The sequence below is a fragment of the Callorhinus ursinus genome, unplaced genomic scaffold, assembly GCF_003265705.2.
Source record: "Callorhinus ursinus isolate GAN/ISIS: 27379988/994484 unplaced genomic scaffold, GSC_fseal_2.0 scaffold1, whole genome shotgun sequence".
Taxonomy (NCBI): domain Eukaryota; kingdom Metazoa; phylum Chordata; class Mammalia; order Carnivora; family Otariidae; genus Callorhinus; species Callorhinus ursinus.
The window spans coordinates 43,097,042-43,121,384 of record NW_027397063.1 but is presented as its reverse complement, the minus strand read 5'-3'; the positions used below and the strand labels follow the sequence as shown (position 1 = coordinate 43,121,384).

The following is a 24,343-nucleotide window of genomic DNA, read 5'->3' as shown; positions in this document are numbered from 1 at the left end:
TCTGACAGCATCCATGAGACTGGCAGGCTAACGTGTTAGCCTGAAAGTAGAGTAAATTCTCAGACCCTTCATGGTTCTGGACAGAAGGCGCACTTTCATTGATGGTGAATGTTATAAGTGTATCCACCTAAAAGAAGCTTTAGGAGACTCTGACTAACAAAATAGGGAACAAAGAAAAAGAACATAAAAATATTATTTGTAAGTAACATCATGGAATGTGGGTTTAGGTAATGTGGTTAACAGTGTATAATTTGTGCCTTATCTTTAGTTGTCACTTGTTCCTTGTTAAGGAAGTTTAACCATGAGCTAAGATGTCAAAGAGAAATTCTTTTGGGTAGGCACACCTTCCCAGAATTTTCAATATCATTCCATTTAGGTATTTTTCATTGTCCAAATACATACCTGTGATCATGACTCACTCAAGGAAAATCAAATTACTGACACCCAATCTTAATATATACTAATAGTTCTCATGTTCTGATACACATGAAAGTTACCTGGAGAATGGTTAAAACACAGATTACTAGGTTCTGTTCCTAGAGTTTCTGTTCCAGTAGATCTGGGACAGGTCTGAGAATTTGCATTTTTAACAATTTGCCTGGTGATGCTAATGTTTTTGATCTGAAGAACAAACTTTGAGAATCATTGTATAGAATGGTGTTTGAACATGGTACAACATATTTAAATCATTTAGAATCATACCAACCTAGGTTAGGATCTCAATTCTGCCATTAACTAGCTATATAACCTTGGAAAACATAATTTCTCTGAGACTCAGTTTCTTCAACTGTAAGATGGGAAAATAATAATAATAACACCTATTTCAAAGGAATGTTTTGAGTATTAACTAATCCATGTAAAGTGCTTCACATAACGTGTGGCACTTAGTTAGTATCCCAAAATGATAGCATTATCATTACATGACTATATTCTATAGCAACTTCTTTTTACAATAAAAATTCAGAAAAGAATTTGTGAAATATTAAAATCTTCTCTCAGTTCCTTTAAAATACTGTTAGAATGGTAATGTAAGTACTTATTGTATAAAAAAGATACAAACCTATTTTAAATATTATAGAACTGTATAATAGTATTTTTATTAAATCAGCATGTGATTCCTGAATATATCATTTACTTGGACAAGTTCTCCCAGACTTCATTACAATGTCCACATGTATAACAAAACTTTTTTGGCTATTGAGGCCTGCTTACATTCCTGTGAATGGTATCATGCATATATCCTTCTTATTGTTGTGATTGTTTTCACTTAAAATTGAACATTACTTCATGATTTCTATGGCAGCAGATTACTTTGATTTTTCCAAAATTTGCCATAAAATATAAGAAAGTCCACCAGGAGTTATGAGAGAAAATCATCAACTTCCGATATGATGATTTTATGTTTTATGAGGAATTTTTCCTTTTTTTTACTTTGAATTACTTTCCTCTAGCAAGGAAATACTTCCTCTTTTTTAAAAAAATATTTTATTCATTTATTTATTTGAGAGGGAGAGAGAGAGAGAATGGAGGGGATGGGCAGAGGGACAGGGAAGGAATCTTCAAGCAGACTCTGAACTGAGAGTGGAGCCTGATAACAGTGCTTAATCCCACAACACTGAGATCATGACCTGGGCCAAAATCAAGAGTTAGATGCTTAACCGACTGAACCACCCAGGTGCCCCAACTTCCTTATTTTTAAGTATCAGAAAAAGGAAATCCCATAAGAAGCACCATGTTCCTCATTACAGAGAAGTTTATTTTTTAAATGTTTTTGTCAGTATTTCTATATGTGAGTGTGCTAGTGTGTGTGAGTGCACGCCCACCCACACATAATTCTCCAATAACAGTAATAAGGCACAGATGTTTTTAGAAGTCTACTTAAATCCTTGCAAATCAAAGTGTGGGCCACAGATAGGAATTTTAACAAAATTCCTAGGTGAGTCTTGTTCACTTTAAAATTTGAAAAGCACTGATTTAATGACATCTCTCACAGCGTGAATTAATTTCTTTTATTCAATTGTTGCATATTTCTTCTTTCTGTTAAAAGTAACGCATGGTCTGTGATGCTCTTGCAGGAAGAAATAAAGACAAAACATGTTACTCCTCAAGGAATTAATGTTATGTATCTATATTAAAATTACATAACATTGGATGAATTATTTTCAGGCTCACACAGAAATAGACATGAAATGGTTAAAGGTAAATATTTAGCCTCTTATAATGTAGGGTAGGTTAAGGAGAGGGCTAAATGTTAGTCTCAGTAACTCCTGATGCCCATTTTCCTACCCAAGAGAACTTATTATTCTTCCTAACAAAGTGCTGAGTTTAGTCATCCATTTCATTGCTCCAGCCTGGTGAGCAATGCCGGCAGTGGCCAGAGAACAGCATGCACTGGATTGCAAGGATAGAGCTGGGATTCAGCCTGTGCCCAAAGAGAGAAGTCATTCTCAAGGTCATACATAACAGGTGGCAGGTATTTATCAGGGAGGTTTTGAGGGCAGTATGCTTTATACCACTGCACAGAAACAAGGATCTAAGTAGCAATTAACAATAAAGAATTTTCTGTGATCGGTAATGAGAGTCATGATGCAAGCTTGAAATCATTTCAGGAAGAATTATATGGGGCTCTTACAAGAGAAACAGAATGTGGATCACTAAGAAGAGAAAGCCTGTCTGCACTAGACATGGGGAGTTCTTCAAATCTTCTAGCGGGTTTTCATTAATTCCCAGCCAGAAGGAATTAGAAATTAATGATAATTATAACAAAAACCTTATGATACAGACTTTTGGGTTATAATTATGAAAACTGTCTCCATAGTGAGTGTTCATTTGTGTCCATAAAGTCTGTAGATAAACTTTTTCTCCAGGTATTGCCATCAACGGCCATCAGACTCCTTGGATCATATTGATAACTGATGTACCCAGAATGTAATACCCTGTTTACAAAACTAATTTATGAATAGGGGAGGTGCATGTTACAGTGGATTTAGAAATGGGTCTGGTACAAAGTGATTCTATTTATCAACTTCAAAGAATTTCCTTATATTCTCTTTTAAGACTCAGGAAGAAGTTGGTAGATTAGTCTTTTTTTTTTTTTTTTTTTTTTTTTTTACTTTTCCTTCACTCTCTCTTTTCCGTTTCTTGTTGGTAATGTTTCTATACTTCTAAAAAAACATATTCAATGTCTGTCTATTTTATCTCCTTTATTTGTCTTTTAATTGAAGTTCTATAGTGAAGTATAATCAGTGCTTGTCCCCAGAACTTAGGCTAACACTTCTCCTTCGATTCCTATCCAGGAATGTCATATACCTACTTGTTTGTGAAGGATTCCCTTTGTTATGTCTTTGCAGATTTTCAAACAGATTGGTACAGTTTTAGGAATGTTTATTCTTATAACTTCGGTATTATTTTTTACTCTTTTTACTGTAATCTGCACATCTACAACATTTCAAAACTGGAAGTAGCTCAGACATTTTTCTGTGTTAGTTGTTCTATTTGTTTCCACACTGACCTCTCTAAATTGTTCTAATTTTTTCAGTTAACTTTTCTATTTTCCACATATATTTTCTTTTTATTGGCAAATAATTTATATGGCATTTACACATTTTATTCATTTTAATATTTGTAATTACATGGGCTAGCACTTACAGAAATATTTTTAAACAAGGGCAGAGATACTGTGGACTCTTGCCCCATTTTTAATCTTAACAGAAATTTGGGGAAATGATTTATTTTAGATAATTTTCTTTTATTACATTTTCACCTATTACATTTAATGGTAATGCCTGATGAATTTATTAGATAAATATGGGACATATATTGGAACAATTAGGTATTTGGGTCCTTAAACTACAAATTACGTTATGTTCAAAGAATGTGGCATTTTTTTTCTGCTATATAGAATTTTTTGAGATTCTAGCTGTTCCATAAGACTGTGAAAAGTCTATGTGTGTGCAAATCCATTTAACTGTGCTACCCGAATTGTAGTTTTAGTTATTTTTAATCCCCTTTGTTTCATTACATGCTGGGTTTTTAGAAATATGCATTCAAATCTCACATTGTATGTCAATTTTTAATTTAACCAGTCTAGCATCTATTACTGCAAATCATTATTGCAAGTCATATTATTTGATGAATATTGGATCTTGACAATTTTTTTAATATTTTGCTTCACCTATCCTATTTAAGCTTTTCTGTCTTAATTCCACTTCATCTGATATTAGCAGTGTTGTACTCAATTTCTATTAGCCGGCATTAATCTGTTAAATCTCTTGTATCTCCTCTTCATTTTAAACATTTTTGGGTCATTTTTTTCCCCACTGTAAAGAGTATACTGATGCATTTTTTAAAAAGTGAGCAAAATAAAGCACTTTTTTTTTTTTTTGAGAGAGAGAGAGAGAGAGAGAGCATGCATATGAGCGGGATGGGCTGGGGGAAGGGGTGGAATGGGGGAGTGGAAGGGAAGAAGGAGAGAGAGAGAGAGAGAGAATCTTAAGCAGGCTCCATGCCCAGTGCCAGGGCAGAGCCTGACATGTGCTGCACCATCTCACGATTCTGAGATCACGACCTGACAAGAAATCAAGCGTTGGACACTTAACAGACTGAGCCACCCAGGCATCCCCAAAGCACATTAATCTGAGAATTTCTCAATAGGAACATATATTTCACTCATAGTTTTATTATGAATACATTTGGATTTATGTTTGTCGTATTTAAGTGACTTTCTATTTTATATCTTTTATTATTTCTCTTTTTGTCCTTTTTCTCTTTTTGACTGAACAAGTTTTTTGTTCCATTTTTTGCATTAAGTTTTGAAAGCTTTTAATGTGTCTAGGGATTGTCCATAAAATATTATATATTTATTTGTATCGAGCAGCTGTTTTTAGAATAGGACTCCAGTTAGATTTAAATGTTTTTTGAGCAACTATCATGAACTGGTCACCGTATTCAGTGCTTTCACATAGCTCCATACTGGTGGTAGAATGTGAGGGAATTTTAGTGACTATTCCAATATTTATGATTTTAATAATTTAAATTTCAACATTTACTAAAAATATAGCTAGAACATAAAAATCATAATTTCATGTATATTTTTTGTGTAAAATGAGGCTAAGTAAATAAAAGCAAGTCAATCTAAAACAGATTAAAAATATTACATAACTAGTAAAAGAATTATAACAACATAACAAAAATCTTGAAGGTAAATACAGATATCCATTACCTTTGCAGTAATACTTTTTACTCTGGTGATAAGAAAATTGATGCTTACTGACTCCCATCTGCCACGTTCTGATCAAAGCTTTTGGAAAGCGAAAGAGAGGAAAATCTTTGCCCTCCTGTAGCCTACCTCTTAGTGGGGGAAGACAGACAGCGAACAATAGGCATTGTAAGTACGAAATGTAGTGATGCGTCTCACTAGAAGGTGAAAAATGCTGCGGAGGCAAGAAAGCAGGATACTGCGGGGAGGTGGGGCAGTTGTCGACTTCTCTCAGCATTTTATTTTAAAGGATTTTATAACTTTGAAAACGGTCGTATGGAAGGTACATATATCCTTTACCCAGACCTAGAGTTCTCAGTTGTTAAATCTCTCTTTCCCTGAGTGCTCGCTCTTCCAAGTGCTTCAGATTCTGAAGCTCGTGCAGGAACCAGTGGCTCAGTTTAGGGTCAAAGAGCCTGTAAGTAAATGAAAAAAGCAGCAGCTGGCAAACACAAACCAGCTGAGACAACAGTTCCTTGAAACTGAGGCAAAGCTCGCCAAAGGGAGGAAATCCTTCTCATATTTTCTGCTATAGCGAAAACCAAAACTGAAAAACATGGCCGGCTGGGGATCCACGCTTTTTCAAACACAATTTAAGATTCTTCCTAGTAGGACTGCTTTAATTTCTTTTGTAGTAGCTTGAGGTATAACTCATTTGAGAAAAGGAAGGATTCAATTAGTATTTGCTAATTAGCAATTAGTATTTGCTAATTGAATGCTTAAATCATAGAAAGAATTCATTTTTTATACTTTTGTTTCTTTAGATAAGATATTGGATTAGAAAGGGTTTTTTTTTCCCATTTATATTCTCCAAGTAAAATGAAATACAAAGATATTTAATGCTCTTTAAGTTTTTTGAGTATGTATGTAATTCCAAAAGCTAATACATCATTGTCCCTTGCTCATCCTTAAAAAAAAAAAAAAAAAGATTTCTTGAAATAACTAGTCAGCCTCCTCTGAGTCCTCTTACTAAGTCTCAACTTATGTTCTAGAAGACTTTGTTCCACTTCATCCAGGTTTAGCAAGAGTCCTGTTGGGACGGTTTAGTGAAAATCCTGCACCCTCGGAGTATGATCACCCTGGCTGCCTTCAGAAAGAATCCTATTAGGTAACGTTAGCAAAAAGCTACCCTATCTCTTAATAATTTTCCATCCACTGACCCTTCACCCTGCTTCTTGGCTATAAATCCCTACTTTTCCTTATTGTATTTGTAGTTGAGCTCAATCTCTCCCTCCTACTGTAAAACCTTATTGTGGTGGTGCCCCTGAAGAAAGCCTGCCTTACTGTTCTTTAACAAGTGTCATGAATAGGTTTTTCTTTAACAGTAGCCAGGAAAATATGGAAATTGTGGTGTCTTCTGTCTCCATCTTGGTGGCTGATACTCTCCTTCAGCATTTTGAGAACCCTAAGGAATCCTGAAATTAATGTTTAACCTAGCATTTCCAAAATTTATTTATTATTACATCCTTTTGAAATGGAATCAATATAATTAATTTTTCATTATTTTCAGTGTGGAGAGGAAGAACAATGTAGAGCTGTGTGGATAGTAGAAGTATAGTGCTGGGGCCATCAGGATCAACGTTAGCTGGGCATTTGTGTGCAATGTAAAATTTCAGGCTCCACCTCACACCTCCAGATTCAGAATTTGCATTTTAACAAGATTCTCTGGTCATTTATATGCACACTGAATTGAAGAAACAGTCACCAATGTAATGTAAAAGAGTCGATATGACAGTATTACAATAAAATTGATCTCCCTACAATCTGCCATGTATAAAAATGTTCTTTTGTTTTAATTAAATGAATCTATATTCTTTGATTAAATACTTATGGATTGGGGCACCTGGGTGGCTCAGTCGGTTAAGCATCTGCCTTCAGCTCAGGTCATGATCCCAGAGTCCTGGGATTGAGCCCTGCATCAGGCTCCCTGCTCAGCGGGAAATCTGCTTCTCCCTCTCCCACTCCCCCTGCTTGTGTTCCCTCTCTCTCTCTGTGTCTTTCTCTGTCAAATAAATAAATAAAATCTTAAAAATAAATAAAGAAATAAATACTGATTGATTAAAAGGAACATGTCTCATAAATATTATGAGTGCTATGAAAAAAATCCCCAGGGCTTAAAAATTTCCCACAGACTAGTGTTCAAAGTATTTTCTTTTTGAAAACTTAGCCTGTAGTTGGGCACAACTATGTAAATGTTTTACATGACATTACAGTTTTGTTTTCAAATTTAATTTTTAATTTTATCACAATAATATATGTCCACAGTTTAAACAAAGTTAGATAATACTACTAGTTTTATTTAAAAAAATAGCACTTTTTTACCTTATTCCTCCCTACTCCCAAATTCTATTTTCAGAGGCTACCACTTTAAATTATTTTTGCTTTGTAATTTGTATATATGTATATATACATACATACATTTTCTATATACATACATATATACATATGTATATACACGTACACATATGTATATAGAAATAGATGTATATATACATAACTATGTATATGCATGTACACATATATAATATATATTCAGATATACCTTGCTTTCAAACTTTTAAGAAACCTTTTAATTAATTTAAATTAACACTGAGGTTTTCTTTTTCTTTCTTTTTTTTTTAAGTTTTATTTATTTATTTGACAGAGAGAGAGCAAAAGCAGAGGGAGCAGCAGACAGAGGGAAAGGGAGAAGCAGGCTCCCCTCTGAGCAGGGAGCCCGAAGCGGGGCTCAATCCCAGGACCCCAGGATCATGACCTGAGCCTAAGGCAGACACTTAAACGACTGAGCCATGCAGGTGCCCCGAAATTTTGTTTTTCTTGTATCCTTTTTCTGACCACCTCCTTACTGTCCTTGCCCTATATTCCCTAAACACATTGAAATTTTTGTTAAGCCAACATTCAGAGTTTACATTACTAATTTATCTCAAATTCCTGAAAAAAAAAAAAAAAAACCCTGCAAAATTGCGCTCCGTAGTCTAATATCTCTGGTAATCTATCAGTCCATTTGTTTTCTGGAAGAGATTCCTCTTGGAGACATCAGTCTCCCTTACTTTGATCTGAACTGAATGTTCTCTTGGCCAGGTGGATGGATGTTTTCCTAGGACTGTCTTTCACTATGGTCCTATGAATTCTATTCACCTCCTTGTTATTTGGGATCAAGGTGATTTCAAGGTAATTTTTAATTCTTTTTCACTTCTTAGTTTCGTGAAACATCTTGTAGCTTCAAGCAATGGAGGTACATTTTTTGAAAACTTGCGTGCATGAAAATTTTTTTTCCCTCATACTGTATTGCTGCAGTTTATTCCATATTACATAGATTATTTGTTTTTCTTTTTTAAAGTTTTAGGTTCTTCTCTCAATGACCAAGTTCTAAAACATGATAATATGAATTGGTGTAGATCTTTTTTTATTTATTATTTTAATGGGCCCTTTGAATTTGGAACATTATCTCCTTGGGAATTCTGGAAAATTTTCCTGTATTATGTCTTTCATTACATCTTTCCTCTATTTTCTCTACTTACTAGACTGATTGTTGATTTTAATTATCCTTTCTATTTTTCCTTTCTTCTCTTTTCTTTTCCTTGTCTGCCTCTTCAGTGGTGTTCCTGGGTTTATCTTATACTTCTTCTATTCATCCTCTTTTTATTTCTGCTTTCATTATTTAAATTCTTACAAAATATTTTGTTACATTTGCATATTCAAAACATTGCACCCCTTATATGTTTCATGAATATTTTCTATTTTCTCTTTGAAAATAACTAAAAGATTTTTATCTGCCAGGTTTTTATATTACATTAGGTTTTTATCTGTTCTTTTTTTGTCTCAATTTCTTCCTACTTTTATTCTTTTGGTTTTGATCTTTTTTGTGTTTATATCTTTTTTTTTAAAATTTTTTATTGTTATGTTAAACACCATATATTACATCATTAGTTTTTGATGTAGTGTTCCATGATTCATTGTTTGTGCATAACACCCAGTGCTCCATGCAGTACGTGCCCTCTTTAATACCCATCACCAGGCTAACCCATCCCCCTACCCTCCTCCCCTCTAGAAACCTCAGTTTGTTTTTCACAGTCCATCATCTCTCCTGGTTCCTCTCCCCCTCTGACTTACTTTTCAAAGTAATTCTAAGAGGTAGGAAATATGTTAAGCTTTGCTTTATATAGGAATCAAATACCTCCAAATAAATTGTCCCACATTAGTTGTTAGGAAAGTGAGCTAGTCAAGCTAAAAACATGACTCTACAATAGGTCTCTTCACTCTTAAGCTGCATTAATCTTACCTTTTCCACATTGGTAATGGAGGACTGACTATAGTAGAAAAACTATTGCTGAAAGGGTAACCCTTGTGCATAGTCAAAGAGAAAAGTAAATATATATATATTTTTAATTTTATTTATTCATTTGAGAGAGAGAGAAAGAGTGTGCACAAGCAGGGGGAAGTGAGGGACAGAGGGAGAGGGAGAAGCAGACTCCCCACTGGGCAGGGAACCCAACTCAGGGCTCGATCCCAGGACCCGGAGAGATCATGACCTGAGCTGAAGGCAGTCGCTTAACCAACTAAGCCACCCAGGCTCCCTGAGTAAATATGGTTTATTAATGTTTTTAAAATTGTGTAAGGCTCTTATCTTTCAAAAATTTCCTAAGTATTTTATTATTTTTTTAAAAAGATTTACTTATTTATTTGAGAGAGAAAGAGCACACATGCATGGGGTGAGGGGCAGAGGGAGAGGGAGAGAGAGCCTTAAGCAGACTCCAAGCTGAGTGTGGAGCTCGAGGTGGGGCTTGATCTTATGACTCTGAGATCATGACCTGAGCTGAAACCAAGAGTCAGACCTTTAACTGACTATACCACCCAGGTGCCCCTTCATAAGTATTTTGAAAGACAATTATTCTCATAATAAACATTTATATGATCAATTTTCCATGGAGCAAATGATTTCTAGGGTGGGCAATTTACACATCTTAACTTTTTTTAAAAGATGTATTTATTTATTTGACAGAGAGAGAAAGAGAGGGGTGAGGGGCAGAGGGAGAGGGAGGGGGAGAGAATCTGAAGTAGACTCCTTACTGAGTGTGGGGCCTGGCACAGGGCTCAATCTCACGACCCTGAGATCATAACCTGAGCCAAAATCAAGAGTTGGCTGTTCAACTGACTGAGTCACCCAGATGCCCCTACATATCCTAACTTTCGATTGAAAGGTATGTTTTTGTTATGTGTCCTACAGAGAAAAATAACAATGACTACTAAGGTCTCCTCTCTTGCATTTCTTTCCCGAGAGTTGATGTGTTCATGACAGAAAGAAAAATTATTTTGGTATAGTTTAGTGGTTGGAAATTCACATATGCATAAATTCTTTCAAGTTTGATTTACTACAAACTACCAAAAACAAACACCAATTCTACCTGAGCAGTATAGGAATTAGCCTAGATTCTAGAGCATTCTGACTTTAAAAAAACAAAACATGAATATAAAATCTGAAGGAAGCATTGCATTTGTGCATTTTTCTCAGTGTTCAGAAAACACTAGCTCTGTAGAGAGCTGATAGTGTTATATAAAAAAAATAAAACAAGATGAAACCAGAGAGGGAGACAAACCATAAGAGACTCTTAATCATAGGAAACAAACTGAGGGTTGCTCTAGGGGAAGTGATGGAGGGATGGATAACTGGGGGATGGGCATTAAGAAGGGCAGGTGATATAATGAGCACTTCGTGTTATATAAGACTGAAGAATCACAGGCCTGTATCTCTGAAACCAATATTACATTATATGTTAATTAATTGAATTTAAATTTAAAAATGTTTTATAAAAAAAAAGGCCATGGACAGATACTGGAGCAGATTCTGGCTTACACAAAGACTACAGGACTCTGCAGAGACTTAGATGTGCATAACAACTTTCCAAGGAAAGATAGTAAGGGATATAAGATACAGAATGTATTTCACCACTCTGATGCCTGTATTTGACAGAGCACTAGAGGTTACAATGTATAATCAGCATCCAATTTTTACAGGTGAAGAAATTAAGATGTTGACAATATCAAGTGCCTTCTTGGGGTTGTTCTATAATATCCAAAATTATTTTATCTTAGGGGAAACATTCTGGGTAAAAATTTTTATGTGGAGAATTTAGAAGTAGTGAAATAGCAAATAAGATAGCAAGAATAGGTGGAAATTAAGATATCTCTATATAGAGCTGGGTACATAATTTGTAGCGCCCAGCACAAAATGAAATTCAGAACCATTTATTCAAAAAACAGGAAGAGAAAATTTCAGTTAAAAATACTGAAATATAAAATTTTTTGTGTAAAAATATTTTATTGCTTATAAAATGTTATAGGTAGGGGTGCCTGGGTGGCTCAGTTGGTTAAGCGGCTGCCTTCAGCTCAGGTCATGATCCCAGGGTCTTGGGATCGAGCCCCATGTCCGGCTCCCTGCTCAGCAGAGAGCCTGCTTCTCCCTCTCCCTCTGCCTGCCACTCTGCATGCTTGTGTTGTCTCTCTATCTGTCGAATAAATAAATAAAATCTTTAAAAAAAAATGTTATAGGTATAGGAGAGATACACAAGGGACAAAACGATCTTTAAACTTGCAGGAAAAATAATAGTTTGGTCTCATAATTTTCACTATGATGATGACATAGGATGATATACCTTATTATATGTGATTATATAATGATAATATTTTATTAATGTGATATCTTAATTTTTCTGACCTGCTTTTCTAAATTTTATTACATCATCAAGTTTATACTTTTAGCAACTTCATTTTTAATCTTATAAATGAAAGTAACATCAGTGTCAAATAATTACCATATCATTTTTGATAATTTTTATTTTTGAGAAGGATGTTTTTGCTGATGACAACTGTTACTGGAGTTGGATAACTTTCTAATAATTATTTCAAAATAAAAATTTTAGCATATCCAGAGCTGATGATTCCTGAGGAATACTTTTTCTAACAATATTTAACTCTTCATAAGAATCAATTTCATATAAGTCTAAATTTAATTTTAAATGCAAATTTGTACAGTGGCATCTTAATGTCTTTTAGCATTTTCTGTAACTTGTGCAAGTTATACAAAAAACAAAAGTGACTTCATGATTTGTTTATAATTCAAAAATGTCTGTTAATTTTTTCCAACACTATGTCTTCAAGTACAAGAAAAATTAATTCAAAAATTATCTTCCTTGTAAATAATTGCTTTGTCCCAAGCTTCATATGAAAATAGTGTCTTTTCCATCAAAAATGACAAGCTTTAAATTTACTTTCCATTTCTACGCTTATGGATATTTATTTTGCAATGTTGTAACAGTTTTCAAAACCAGAGTCTAAACTCTTTGAAGAATTCTATTAGCTCTCAGATATTGTTTATTGCAATGTTCATGAATACACTTCTATTTTGTTGTAATTTACTGACAAAGTTACTGCCTGGGCTCCTGCAGAGTGTAGGTGTAGTGTACACCTGCTTGTGCAGGTGTAGCAGGGAAGGACTGTGGGACTGCATGGGCTAGCTGGTGTTCCATCACTGCCGCTGCAGCTGCCATTCCTGCTACCATTGCCAGCAGTCTGGCTCCGTGACCAGCCCCAGCCTCCCCACCCAGGGAGGTGCCAGGAACTGGCCTGGACACCCACACCACGTGGCCAGGTCCCCTGCTTGGTCTGCGTGCTGCCCACCATGCTCCCTGGCCTGAGCTTGTGTGTGCACTCAGCATATCTCCTCTGCTCACATGCATGCTCCATTGTCCCATTGGACTTCACTTGTGATATACAAGTTCAAAATTAAAGTGATGAAAAATTTTGAGACTGCAAAAGCAGAGCTTTAGATCAAATATAGGATCCTTGAATGACTACACACTTTCCATGTTCTGTTGCTGACTCTGTCTTTATGTACCGAATGTATGTTATTTTTATGTTATGTTAAGTTTCAGTGTACTGAAATCATTGAGCCTGAATAGGAAGCCTCAGAGGATGTCTAGACCTCAGAGTTGAAGTTGGAAAACTAGAGTATTCAAATTTCTCTCTAGAAAGCACTTAAGTACCATTTTTCACTGTTTTGCTGGGCATCATTTTACCCTCCTCTCAATAGTTAACTCAGGTGTGGTTTGTAGGCAATGAATACACAAGCATCACTGATCACGTGAAAGTCATACTTGTTAATTTATAAATGGTGACACTTTTGGGGACTTATAATTAGTGGCTATTTGTGACAATCATTCATTTCTGAGAATTTAGTGACTGAATTTTTTTAAATTAATCTTAGAATTTCTACTAAATGATAATGTTGAACAAGTCATCTATTTTAAACTTAAGACAGTGAATACAATTGTTATAACAGTTAAAATGCTTCTAAATCACAGGGACATTCTTTTAATAGATTCTACTTCTGCTTATGACCTTCGTCTTTAGACGGATATCTACCTATTAATCTCTAAAGAAACTGAAAAATAGGGTTCATAGGTATTGTGTCTCATGGCAATTTTATTTTAAATTGTAATTACATATATAAATAAATGAATAAAAAATTGTCATTTATAATGTAATAATAGATGGATGTTTGTTGTGTTAGGTATGAATAGTCAGGAAGGATTGGTCTCAGACATTGTGACATAGCATTTTTCAATTAAATTTATCCAAATTGATTAGCTACCATTGTTCAAGTACATGAAAACATAAAGGACACATGATCTCTGTTTTAAAGGAGCTTAAAATTCAGGAAGAAAATACTTGATTAAAGAGGATCATAAATTTATTATGAAGAAGTGAGCATTTGCTAAAACCCAGCAAAATTTTACAACCAATAACGTGTAACCTAATTTTTCTCTGACTTACTGTTATACTTACTAATATGCTCTAAGCTGACTATAGCATTTAGAGGTGCTCCCTGAATGCTAACTATGATTATGTACAGGGACTTTTTACTCATCTCATTAAGAATCGTGACAACTCAACGAGATGCACCTCAGTGTCTTCTCCAGTCTATAGATGCAGAAACAGTATCTCTGAGAGATTTAAAAAACATCCTCAGGTAATTTAGCAAGTAAGTTGCGTAATTGAGAAAGGAATTCAAAACCAATTCTGTTTGACTGCAAAGCTCTATCCACTGTGCTGAGTTGTTTTTATGGTGTTTTCTTTGGCATATCACACTCTGAAGGTTCAGTCTAGAAGCAGATTTTCTCGGCTGTGCATGAGAGATTATTTTTCTAGGCAAGTGTTGTAAGGGGGAAGGGATGAGGGCAACAAATGGGAGAATGGGAAGGATTTGTGGTCAAATATTTGGTCGCATTCTCTTCCTCCCATTGAAAAATCATAAAATATATTAGCATGCTCAATGATCTAAGATGCCTTACAATATGAAAAGTAAATGAGTTGTGCTTCTTCAGCACATATACCAAAAATTGTAAAGAAATACGGAATAATACCATATCCTTGTATAGGAATGACATATAATTTTGAAGCATCCTATGTTTCTGTATGCCTTGCCTATTTCAAGCTAAGTTGTAAAAACATATAGATCTGTTAAATATTGTTTAACAGCAACGGTATTTCTTGCATTTATTTGATTGTGTATTCTTCCTTTCCTTAATACCAATTAACATATCCTGGAAATGTTATTTTATCCCAAACAAGTTTTGGGGGAAAATGATGTGGAGATATAGCTCCAGAGAGAAGATATATAGTTATTTAGAAGCATTAACCACAACATTATGGGCATCAAAATCACTGTCTCATAAGTAAGGCCCAGTCTGTTTGTTTGCTTTATTGTTATTATTACTGTGGGGAGAAATGTCTCTTAATTTATAAATAAATTAATGAAAATATATTTATCCAAAAATCATGATACAAATTTAGAAGATTATTTTTATAGAAGATACCTTTGGTTAACTGATCTATGAAATTATTGCAGTAGTGGTGTAGAATTGTAGAACAATAGTACAATTTGTGGGGAAGTTATGCTGCATATTGGAGATTTTACTGGAGAGAAAAAGAGCGTTCAAATTGATGAAAAAGAAGGAAACAAAGAAAGAAAGCAAGGACTAGGTTTAAATCTTAAAGGCTGACAATCTAAAATAATTACCAATCACAATTAAAAGATGCGGGGGGGGGGGGGGAAAGTAAAAGGTAAAAGAAAAAAATAGACCCTGATAATGTACAAAGTATACAAACTGGTAAGAGAATATTAATTGTTTTAATGCACAAGTTTATTTTTTGTAGACTTGTATTTTTTTTTTTTAAGATTTTATTTATTTGACAGAGAGAGACACAGCAAGAGAGGGAACACAAGCAGGGGGAGTGGGAGAGGGAGAAGCAGGCTCCCCACAGAGCAGGGAGCCCGATGCGGGGCTCGATCCCAGGACCCTGAGATCATGACTTGAGCTGAAGGCAGATGTTTAACGACTGAGCCACCCAGGCGCCCCTGTAGGCTTGTATTTTTTTAAAACTACTTTTAAAAACTCAAAAAATGTTTCTGAATGTGGGGACAATAATGTTTGGTATGTCTGTTGTTTTCCTTCACTTTGTTCGTGCTCCTGACTTGTTATCTCATTAATCAATTGAAGCTAGCCATTTCTTTTGAAAAATCAGGACAAGAAATGGTATGGTTCTCAAACCCAGTTGAAAATTAATGCATATAAAAGCTGTCCTGTTGTTTCATTTTGACCTGGCAGTCACCTTTTTTAGAAGAATCAACCCAATCAAGTCCTTAATAAAGTAGGTCTTTCTTAATATCCCTGTGGTGGTCTTCTCAGCTGGGAATCTACCAAGTGAAGATTTGAAGGGCATGTTTAGGGAATGTTCTGAGAAACTCCAGGATTTAGTAAATAATAAATTTTAGAAAGAGCACTTCTTCTTTAGCAAGTAGTTCATGTATTTGCTCCTGGGGAATCCTGCTGGACACCAGCAGGGGGTCTGATGGGGGCAGCAGGGCTTGAAAAATTTTTGTTGCTTTGGTACCCTGCAGCAATCTTTTGAATGGGGCAGGTATTTTGAAAATAACACTTGCCTACAAGAATCCAGAGTCTTTGTAGGAGTATCGGCAGCTTGAAAACTTCCTGACTTGGGTTTCATTACTGGAAAAACATCCAAATGAAACTTCTGTTGAGAGCATATAGCCACAACAGGGGTCCTGATGTGGGTCTCTTTATAATAGAAATGAAGGTAGGCTGCATTGAGATCTCACTAATTTCCCAACATCTGTTTCTTATTCAGTTTTCTAGATCTGGGATTCTTTTCCATAATGCTAAATGTATATTAACCTTGCAAAATAAGCATGAAAAGGAATATTCCTGTGTGTATTTAATTTGGAGGTAAAAGCCAATATGACAAATGGAATAGAAAAATTAATTTAAACAATAATTTTATTGTTTTATTGTAAGGGATAACTTGTTATTAAATTTGAACAGAGATACCTCCATATATTAATAGCTATAAATAAATATTTTCTTTAATCTTGAAAAATAACTAAGCATACCTTTGAATTGCTTAGAATACTTCCTTATTCCATCATCACAGTTCATTACAGATACATACTTAGATAAGAATACTTAGATATTCTTAGTATACTACGAACACTTAGAGTAATAATTTTCAGTGCATGGCTCAAGCATCTCAGCAACAGAATAAATCACCTAGTGTACTTTGCTCTTCAATACTTCTTAAAATACAGATACCTGGGTCCCTCCCGAGATTTATTAAATCAGAATCTTAATGGGGGTTATGCTCAGGGAACTTTATTTTATAGTAGATTTTCAGCTAGTTTGATGTGAGATGTTTTGACTATTTCTGCCTTATTGTTGAAGCAGAGATAATTTTTTTGTACACTGATTCTGAAGGTTTTTATTTATTTATTTATTTTATAAAAGTTGTATGCATTAGTCTACTCAAGCTACCATAACAAAATACCACAGGGTGGGTGGCTTAAACAAAAGAAATTTATTTTCTCACAGGTCTGGAGGCTGAAAAGTTCAAGATCAAGGTAGCAATAGGCTTCGGTTTCTGATGAGGACTCTTTCTGGCTTGCAGACAGCCACCTTTTCTTTATGTGCTCACAAGGCCTTTCCTTGGCTCATGCATGAAGAGAGAGAGTGAGCTCTTTAGGGTCTCTTCTTATAGGGATACTAATGCTATTGGATAAGGGCCCTACTGATGATCTCATGACCTTAATTACTTCATTAGAAGCCCCACCACCAAATATAGCCACACTGATGTTGGGACTTTAACATATGAATTTTGGGGAGATGCCAATATTCAGTCAATAAAAATTTATAATATATTTTTCAACTATTTAGTTTCTTCAATAAAACTGCAAAAATATAATAGCAGAAAGCATCAGTTCTGTCTATAAAAATAGGAAAACTTGAAAGAAACAAACTTTTTGAATAGTTCTGTTAAGCTTTTGCATTTTAGAACAGAAACTGAACTCATAATCTTTCCAACTTATATTTTGTTATTGTTCCAAATACAAAGGATAAGGAATGAAAAAAAATCTGAAGTAATTTCAGGTTTTAGCCAAATCAAAAGGATGTATATAAGCACCCAAAACTTAATCCTGGGTTTGGGTTCAATAAACAGTCATGGCAAATAGTGAGGAAGGTGTCTTGTAAAGGACACCTGAAATCTGGGAACCTTGAGAAAAAGCAAAATAAATGTAGGACTCTGAAATTGGTTTTTTAAGGAAAAGAGCAAGAGTTCACTGCCCAATGGTTATGTAAATGAGAATTAAAGAAACCCAGACTTAGGTACAGGACAAATGCAGGTTAGATCTCTGTCTCTAGGTGGCTAAGGATAGTTAACTTGTCTAATATTTGAGTCCCATTACAAAATGGAATGCTATATTATCTTTTTATTAAATAGATAAAACATTATCAGAACTTACTGGTTAAACAACAACACCCATTTATGATCTCATAATCTCTGTAAATCAGGAGTCTGGGCACAGCTTAGTTGGGGCTTTTGCTCAGTCACACAGGCATGCAATCAAGGTGTCAGCTGGGCTGCATGTTCATCCAGAGGCATGACTGGAGAGACATATGATTGTCGGTTCACCGAGTTGGTAGCAGAATTGATTTCCTTGAGGCAGTATAACTGAGGGCCCTGGGTTTTGCTGACTACTGGTTGTTTTCTGTCCTCAGGTCCCACAGCTCCTAGAGGCTTTGAGTTCTTACCACATGGACTGCCTCGTTGTGGCTGCTTACTTCATCAAGCAAACAAGGAGAGACTCTGGCCCGATTCTGCTTAAACAGAATCTTACAGAGCATAACATAATTATAAGAGTGACATCTCCTATAACCTAATCAAGGGAGTGACATACCATCATTGTTGCTATATTTTATTGGTGAAAAGTGAGGCCTAGATTTTGGTTTCACTTAAGGGGAGGGAGTGATATAAGAACATGACTCACTAGGGGTCACCTTTGGGTGTGTCTGTGATGGATGATAATACCGACATAGCTCTTTGGGGATTAAATGAGATTATACACATAGAGTTCCTGGTCCATGTGATGTATTACTTATATAGTAGCCATTACTGTGTTCCCCTGACATTTCTAGTGAAGAAAGGCTCTTCGGAAGCAATAACTGATATTATGATTCTGCCTCATCTCAAAGTTTCAACCCAGAACAACCAATGAGTATACTATGCCCATCTTAATAGGTGTCACGCTTGTTTCTCATGACTGGTTTATGCTAAGATCTCAGTTGGGATTGACTTTCAGAAAAAGCTATAAAGAGGGAAAAATGACAAAGTACTTCCTTCCCCTTTCTGCTTCTGATATCCCCACTTGACACTGCTTTGGCAATATATCTATATATCTCTCTCCAACATTCAGGGGAATTACACTATTCTCCGGATGCTCTAGGACCCTATTAGGCACTTCCTTCATGCCCGGTCTCCTTAGAAAAAGAGTCTGTTACTATAAATCAAACTAACAACAAACTTTCTTTTACCACTACACCCTGAGTGCAGGGACCCCTGAGCCTTGCACTTACAGAGCTAGAAAAGCTTAAACTGATGCAATAAATTTCTTAATATGTTAGTTCTCCTAGAAGACACTAGTAGATATAATGCTTGCACACAGAAGAAACCAAGCAAGGAGAGACTGAGTGAGCTTGGAATCATATCTTTTCCCAGTCAAGCCCCCAGATGAAAATACAGAGCCAGTACAGGATTGCAGCCTTATGAGAATCTGAGCAGAGGACCCAGGTAAGCCATACCTGGACTTCTGAGCTATAAAAACTGGGTTCCTTGTGATAACGTTTTAGGTATTATATCTGGCATGTGGAACAGAATTTTCCTCACCGGGAGACCTTACCGCAACTCTCAAGTACTAGAAAACTTTTCTTTTTTTTATTGTTCAATGTAGAACTCATTTCAACATACAAAGCAATTATATGACTTTAAATAAACTATTCAGTATCTAAGTTGACATTTCCTACAGATGTAATTTTCTGGGAAAAGAACTCAAAAGAATCACTCTTAGAAGAGTAATAAATGCTTTATTACTCTCTACAGTTTATAAGGCACTTTAAAATATAGTCTTCCCATCCTGTTATCATGTATGAAAAATATTGGATTAGTTGTTCTCTAAGAGAGTTCTGTGAATTTGTCTTAAGATACTTAAGATGGTCAGATGGCAAGTATGAAAACACAAATACAAATAGCTTTCTTAAATCTAATGTATATTTTCCAGAGAAAAGAGATTCAATCTATTTTAATCTATACCTCAAATTACATTGGCTGTGAGAATAAGTGCTCCATGCCTACTTAGGTGGTGTTGGTAAGAAGAGGTAGACGTTTTTTGCTTGACTGAAGTGCTTCTTGTATTGTAAAGGTTCAGAAAAACTGAATTAGAATAAAGTTTCCAATGCCCTGTAAATTACAGATATCCAGGACATAGATGTTTAATTGAGCAGATAGCATTTTATTTCAGCACGTTAGGGACTGTGATACACTAGTAGGTGGGTGAAGCAGCTTTGGCATGTGCGGACATCAGTGAGTAGCTTTTGCTCACCTGCAGAAATTCACCTGTCAAGCATGAAGCCTCCATCATCAGACTGTGTTTCTCTGCATGAGAGCCAGTCTTCAGGACCGAAGGGGAAAGGGCTTCATCGAATCTATTTTCATTACTTGAATCATCCTCAGTGAACAGAATCGATTACCTGTAAAAATGGAAGTATCAGTTTGATAAAGATTAAGACATTTCCCCACCTTTAGTATACATTGGATGAAAGGGGTGAAATGGAATGTGGTAAGCAGTATGAATGGTTGGCTAGTGAATGGTACTGTTGTATGTAAGCTGGAACTCTTTTTTTTTTTAAAGATTTTATTTATTTATTTCACAATGAGAGAGAGAGAGAAAGCTTGCATGAATGGGGGGAGGGGCAGAGGCAGAAGCAGACTCCCCGCTGAGCAGGGAGCTTGATGCCACTGGATCCCAGGACCCTGGGATCATGACCTGAGTCAAAGGCAGACACTTAGCCAACTGAGCCACCCAGGCAACCCTAAGCTGGAACTCTTAATGTGAGTTAAACTTGACAATTTAATTTAAACGAAATAGAAAATGCGTCATACATAAACTTCAAACCAAGTCCCAGGACTGGCTACGTAATTTTCAGGGCACATTGTAAAATAAACATGCAGCGCCTCTTTTCCGAAGAGTATTAAAATGTTCACGATGGCAACCACAGAGCATTAAAACAATCTCAGGGCCCATCTGAGCTTGGAGGTCCGTGTACTGCCAGCTGGCCCTGCAAAGATCGCCCCCTTCACCTTTACAGTGTCCCCAACATCAGTAGTAGAGTTGTCCCCAGGGTAGCATAAATATGTGTCTTCATGCCCTTTAGAGGGAAGACGGGATCCTGAGGGGCTTGGAAAGTTAAGACATTGATATTGCCTGTTAGCGGGTGCCCCAAACCCCTGAGGCTCTGATGTTGGCCTGCTGCGGGACCCATATCCCAACTCTGCATACACCGTTCTGTGCTTTGTTTTCTTCTTTTATCCTTTGACACTCATTTTAGTCCAAATACACATGGATTAAAATGCTGGCAGGCAAAATGAATTTTTTCCCTTTTCCTGTAAGGTCTCATGCATGGCCCTGGACCTTCAAGGAAAATTGTTATTCTGTTTGCTTCTTGGGAGAGGCTACATAATCATGTCTTTCTGAAAAGTTAAAGGGTGTAGTCGTGAAAACCGCAGTTTTGGAGTCAGACTTGCATAAGTTTTATGGCAGGTTCTGCTGTTTCCCAGTTTTTGATCTTGGCTAATCATTTTTCTCCATAGAGTCCCTATTTCCTAGTATAAATGGCAAGAAAAACACCTAATTCATAGGGCTGTTCTATACATTAAAGTAGATAAAACATAAAGACAAATACCTGGCATATTATAAATACTCAAGAAAATTACTTCTTCATCTCTGTATTATTCTAATTCCTAATGATACTTTGAAAAAATATCAATTAGTTTTATCTTGATCTAAAGAGCATAAAACTCAGAAGCATAGAAGTAGACAGGACTTCAAAAATTTTCTGGCTTAGGGGCTCTTAAATTTGTTGGGATCATAGATCCTTTTGGATTCTGATGAAAGGCAAGGAGCCCTCTCTCGCCCCAGAAGTTACGCAGGTGTTTAGCATTCTATCTCAGGGGATTCTTTCACTACCTGAAGCTCACCATTGGAACCTATGAAAGCAGGTTAAAACGAGTGCATCAAACCTGATATTATTATTATTTTTTTATTTACAAAACAGTGATGGGATTGGCCTCTAAATATCCACCTCCCATTATTGACAGCAACCCCCTTTATGGACTGTTCTGTTTCCTGAATATGGGCCTGTTTTTTTGTTCTGTTCTGTTCTGTTTCGTTTTCCATAGAAATGCTGAGCACAATCTGGAACTTAATGAGAACATCAGATAATGAGGCAATGTTTTATTTTAAAGAAAGTGACTGCACTGACATTCCTTTTCAGGACTCTATTCTTCTGAGAAACCCCTCAGTGCTGTGAAGTTCTCCTTTTTAAGTTACTACATCTGATGTGCCTCTGCTCACGACCCTGATGATTTTATACTTGGGCAAAGACATAGAATAGTAGCTCGGGTATTGGAAAGTAGCAGAGCTACATGGCTCTTTAATATGGCCCAGGTGCTGTCAAAATGATCTCCACTGTGGTTTTCCTTTTCTAGTGAATTAATTCTATTTTCTTTATTGCTTCTTTTTATTTCCCTCCTCTCCCATTAGGCTTTGGGCCTAGTTTGCAAACCATTTAAAAAGTAAGCTGATTCTCTAATTGTTACCTGAACCAACATCTGCATTTGACTGTCCAGCATTTATTCCAGATTCTTTCCTCCCCTTTGGCTACTTCTGCCTTCTCTTATTACACTACAAACTTGTGGCAGCAGCAGATGGACAGATACTTTCCACAAAGACACAATGCTAAAAGACAATGAAGGCAGTAAGGACTAAAAGACAATGGAAAGGCAGAGTTCCATCATATATCAATTAGGTTTTCATTTTGTTTTCTGCCTGGTTTCCATTTGACCCACACAGGTTCCTTTTCATTCCTAAGCACACATTCCAAAGTTTATGTTCATGGCTCGGAGATATACGTAGAGGGTATGTAAAGACTAACCTCCAAAGAATAAACCCAAAGAGAGCTGTCAAATTTTTTCTTTATAGATATTTTGGTTCCAAGTCATTTTTTTAATTTCTGCTAGCTCTAGATCTAAAGCTGATGGCAAAAGGTAGGATATCTTGATTGTTTCTACATTTCTTGCAATGATATTGCAAACAAAATCCAGGGGCAACTGAAACATCATTTATCATGTTTGGTTAAGATGAAGTTATATGACACTTAAAGTACAGGAGCACGGGAAGTATCTGCCAACCTGGAAGTTTTTAATCCCTATTTCTGAACACTTACGGAGATGCCGCCCTAATCCCGCAGTGCGGGTCCCCTGTCTGCTGCTGACATGTCATCTGCTCTTGTTCATGCTGGATGTGATCAGATGTGAACCTCAAAGACCTTTCTGAAGCTAAGCCTTATATGAGTCTTGAGTCATTACTGTCACCCAGACTCATCACATTTTGCCTTCTGCCCCCCCCCAACCAGGTTCTAACAGGGAAGTAACTGACATGTGGCAGCTAAGAAACCATACCGATACAAACTTCGACTTAAGTGTGCATTTCTGCAGGGTCAGAGAACTTCGACAGAGTTACCCAGTTTTTCATTACTTAGCATGTTTACCTAATTTATCCATATTTATTTTTAGAAGTTGTGTGTGAGCTTGCTCAAATTTTTAATTGCCTCTCCTCTTGGTAATAAAAAAAGGAGAGATGCTTCTCATGTGAGAACTCTTATCATGGGAGGAGACACTAATGGAAGCCTTGTCAGAACTGACCCCAAGAGAAAGCAGAACAAGATCCCATCTATGTTTTAAGAGTTGATAGAGTTGCAAGTGGGACTCATTGTGCTAAAATAACCCAACAGCTTGTCATTTCACTGTTACAGATTCATTTCTTTGGTATGACATTATTTAGTTGTCAAAATTGCAGCTATTACATTACAACTTATCTTAGAAAATATTGGGCAGTATCTGTCAATATGAAGCAACCAATTCAGTGAGAACATGGCATGGAATGGGTGTCAGAATGATGAGGGCCGGGGGAGCAAAGCTGTTCTGAAAATTAAAGAGGTAGAAAGACAAAAGTCAACTGATTCCCGCTTTGTTAAAATCAGACTCTCCTCTTAACTGTGGTACTTCTGTCAGAGAGGGTGATGAGATGCACAGAACTGACCAGCAGCACTCTTTGCATTTAAATTACTGATAAATGTTTGAAGAATGTCTACTGCAGCTATTTTGGATCCTAAATAAATTCAATAAATTCACAAAGTACTCTTAGAGCTCTCCCCAGCATACACGGCCCTTCCACAAGCACAGTTTTATTTAATTTTCATTATAAGCTTATATACATGTGGAACAGCTGATACTTTCATTATCATCTGCAGAGAAAACATTGGTGCGGCACACAGCAAGTACACATGAACATACGCAAGGACTTTGGAGAAGAAAACTCAGGTTTAGGAACTAAGCTACAAA

At 36.1% G+C, this 24,343-nt stretch overlaps 1 long non-coding RNA gene across 2 annotated transcripts; it reads left to right on the top strand.

Moving 5' to 3' along the window:
* Positions 1-5,249: 5,249 nt before the first annotated feature.
* Positions 5,250-7,009, top strand: LOC141374075 (uncharacterized). Of its 2 annotated transcripts, none has more exons than XR_012380636.1 (3): positions 5,250-5,386; positions 6,274-6,365; positions 6,768-7,009. It is a non-coding gene; the product is annotated as an uncharacterized lncRNA (long non-coding RNA). The 2 variants fall into 2 exon arrangements; XR_012380632.1 differs by lacking the exon at positions 5,250-5,386 and adding an exon at positions 5,421-5,540.
* The last annotated feature ends 17,334 nt before the right edge of the window (positions 7,010-24,343 follow it).